A 3,677-nucleotide genomic window follows, 5' to 3' on the forward strand; every position below is an offset into this window, starting at 1 on the left:
AGCGAATAGGACTGACCTTTTGCTATGTTGTAGGCAGAGTGCTAAATACTTTGCATGTATCTTTACATTTCATTTGTCAAAACAAGAACCTTGAGGTAGAGACAGCTTTATGAGGAGCACCCCTACTTATAGAAAGGTCTGGAATGTTACTTGGGATTGGCTACACAGTGTTCATTTCTGCTAACAGAACCCCAAGCGTATAAATGTGCCCATCTGCATATGAAAGGCAGGAGTTGGGGTAAGCCTTGACCTGCTATGTACAAGGCTGACACAAGATGAGACAGCCTTCCCCTGAAAGAGTTTACTGGTTCACAGCCTGGGACATCCTACAGAGCCATCGCCATTGCCATGAGTTGGAATTAACTTGATGGCAATGTTGTTGTTGATTTTGGTGGGGCAGTCGATGGAGGACCAGAGCTAGGTAGATTTTTTTTTACAAGGTTCAAATAGTAAATATTTTTCTCTATGGGCCAGGAAATTTCTGTTGTAATTGAAACTGCTGTTGAAGCATGAAAACACCCATAAATACTCAATTATGGGTATGGCTGTATTCTGGTAAAACTTCTTTAAGAAAATCCACAGCAGGCAGTCTTAAGGAGCCCTGTAGTGGAGTGGGTTATACGTTGAGCTACTAACCAAAAAGTCAGCAGGTCGAATCCGTCAGCCCCTCCAAAGGGGAAAGATGAGCAGTCTGCCCCTGTTCTGGAAACCCAAATGGACAGTTCTACACTGTCATGCAGTTGGAATCAACTTGATGGCAGTGGATTTTTCGGCTGTTGGAAATGTTGGGCCTGTGGCTTTTAGTTTGCTGACCTCTAGTCTCAAGGAAACATGGCCATCTCATTCCTCACACTTTCTGTTTCTGTGTGATATTGTACTAGAACTCAGGTGAATAAAACCCAAGTAGAAATATGATATTATTGGCAAATATGATGTTGGCTGGAGCCAAATCTGCCAACTTGTGACAATGAAGCAAGAGGAATGGAAGAACAGAAAGAGATGGTGTTTGAATCCCCAATTGCAATCTTCAACAGCTGGGCCACCACTTGCTACTGCCTGTCTTGGTACTTACCAGGAGCATAGACAAATAAACCTTTTTTTTTTTAAATAAGCCCATTGGTTTCCTTGTGAGTGCAGATGATGGAAATTCTCATTGACATAGCTCTCCTGAAATTTAAATATCAAGGCACAATCACTGAGGGTTAAATTAGTCAATGTTATAATATTTCAATATACAATGATATTTCAAGTAAAAAATCATGATTCATATTCAGAGAACACTTGCATGTACATTTTCTAATTTTAGAGGCTATGAATTTATCCTTCACTATTCTTTTAGAGACTTCAGTATTATCACTTGTCTCACTGGTGGTTCTCAAACTTTAGTTTCTCCCTCAAATATGTTCATTCTTGATACACACTGAGATCCCAGAATCCTATAGCAAAACTGTCTGATATGACTGTGTTGTACGTAGCTTGTGTTTGATATAATGACCTCAGGTGGATATGAAACAGGTGGTCTTGAGAAATACTCCTCTGAAGTCTAGACCAATGTGACTGAAGAACTGGGAGCAGTGTGGTGGTATTTTTATGAATAGAGCCATTGATGGAGAGTGTGGCCCTAAGTAATGGCTTTTTAAACCTAATTTGTTTTGCAGGCTGATCATTTGTTTCAGTTGCATGCCTGATTCTCTTTTGCTTTGGTTGAATATAAATAGCCCATAGATTTAGTGGTTGACATTCCTAGATGGTTAAGTTGTGAGCACTTAGTGGTGTTTTGCTGGCTGTGGTCAGAAAGACTGTGAATTCCAGTAGAGCAGGTATGCAGTACGTGTCTGTTCAACAGATGGTAGCTTTTTAGAATTGGCTGAGATACAGGTTGTGGTAATTTTTGTTCCTAAATATTTTTGGCGGTCATAAGTGGTAAATCATTAAGCCTGAATAGCACTCTATGAAGTCCAGGCATATTCACTGATGTCTAAGATCACACTCTTTGTCTAGGTCTAGGTCAAATTTTGGTTTTAATGTCGATGTCCAAATATTGGCTCTACTAGAGGGCCTTTGCATATGTCATTCAACCTTTCTGGAATAGACTCAATGGCAGGAGAGTGGTCATCAGTTTCCTAATCTATTAATTGAGCATGCTCTACTTCATGGGGCTCCTGTGAAGCTCACATGAATTTGTAAAACAGAGCATGCGGCAAAAGGGTCATCTCTGATTCATAGGGACCCTACAGGACAAGGTCGACTTACCTCTTTGGACTTCCAAGACTTTGGGGAGTGGAAAGTCTCATCTTTCTCCAGAAAATGCAACGGTGCTTTGTATAGATGCCTTAGTTCCTTAGGGCTGCAACAGTGGAATCACCGCAAGTGGGTGGATTTAATGACTGACATTTATTCTCTCAAAGTTCAGGAAACTAAAATCCAAATTCAGGGCATCAGCTTTAGGGGGAAGCTTGTTTTTGGATCAGTTCTGTGGGGAGACTTTTGTCTCTTTCAGCATTCAGTGCTCCATTTCTTGGTGATCTTCCCATGGCATTACTCTTCCACATTTATCCTTGATTCTGCACTTGACCTGCTCCTTTCAGCTCCCCAAGTGACTGGTGTCAAACATACCTGTCATGCTTGCCCGCCAGGGGAGATACCATGATCATGGAGGTGGTTTTCTGAGGGTGAGGCTGATCTATTGCACTTCGGATGTGCTGACTCCTGCAATTTCCCCAAATGTGGGACACTCGACTGCATAATGTGTGGTAGTGGGGGACTGTGTTCGCACTCTCCCCTGCATCACCAAAACATCTCCTTCACTGCTATGCCCTCACTGATGTAACAACAACAACAAAGACCCTAGTCCTGGAGGAGATTACATTCATGTTAGGATAGACAACACTGATTCGGGGTGGATAAAGTTCAATCCACAACAGTACAGATGGTCCACAAATCACAATTTCGTTTAGTTCTGACGACTCTGTCCAATATCACATTTTTTTGTTTATTTTTTAATTATCGTCTTTTTATCACTATCTTTATAAGTCTGATTTTTATTTGTATTTGAGTTTGGCACGAGAATGATAACATTCACAAATCACACACGGTATGTGCAGGTCATCTCCAATTTAAGCTACCTTTGAGTTGCCATGTACTGCAGTTAAGCCATCGTTATTTCCCTTTTCCTTTTGCACATCTCACACTAACGTATTTTACACAAAATATCGATGCCCATTAGCTGATGGCATTATTGCCAATTGTAATGTGTCCAATCCTAAAGACAATGGTCAGATTGATAAAGATGGAGATAATACAAGACATTTGTAATTAAAACAAAATATAAATTAATAAAAACGAGATACTTGACTTATGCCAGAACCAAATAATGATCTGGTAGTCACTGGAATGAAGCCCCATCATAAATTGGGGCCTATCAGTGGTACATGTGACTAATGATCAGATGTACAAGAAAATACAACAGACAGCCATGACACCAATAACCTCCCAACAACAGTAAGTAGGGTTTGTCATAACTTGTAAATCAGAGCCTACCCGTATATTCTCAGTAACATTTAGCATATTAAATCCAGATTAACACAGTTACTGCATTCTTGCATTCATTAGGCAAAGAAGAGCCCTGATGATACTGCCAGGTAAGCAGGGCTGCTAATTCCAAGGTCATTGGTTCA

General features: G+C 40.6%; 1 non-coding gene across 1 annotated transcript; it reads left to right on the forward strand.

Annotated features, from left to right (window-relative positions):
* Window positions 1-2,621: 2,621 nt before the first annotated feature.
* On the forward strand, window positions 2,622-2,785 carry LOC142455614 (U1 spliceosomal RNA). Its single transcript, XR_012785796.1, has one exon. It is a non-coding gene; the product is annotated as a U1 spliceosomal RNA (small nuclear RNA).
* The last annotated feature ends 892 nt before the right edge of the window (window positions 2,786-3,677 follow it).

This window comes from Tenrec ecaudatus, chromosome 8 (assembly GCF_050624435.1).
Source record: "Tenrec ecaudatus isolate mTenEca1 chromosome 8, mTenEca1.hap1, whole genome shotgun sequence".
Lineage (NCBI taxonomy): Eukaryota > Metazoa > Chordata > Mammalia > Afrosoricida > Tenrecidae > Tenrec > Tenrec ecaudatus.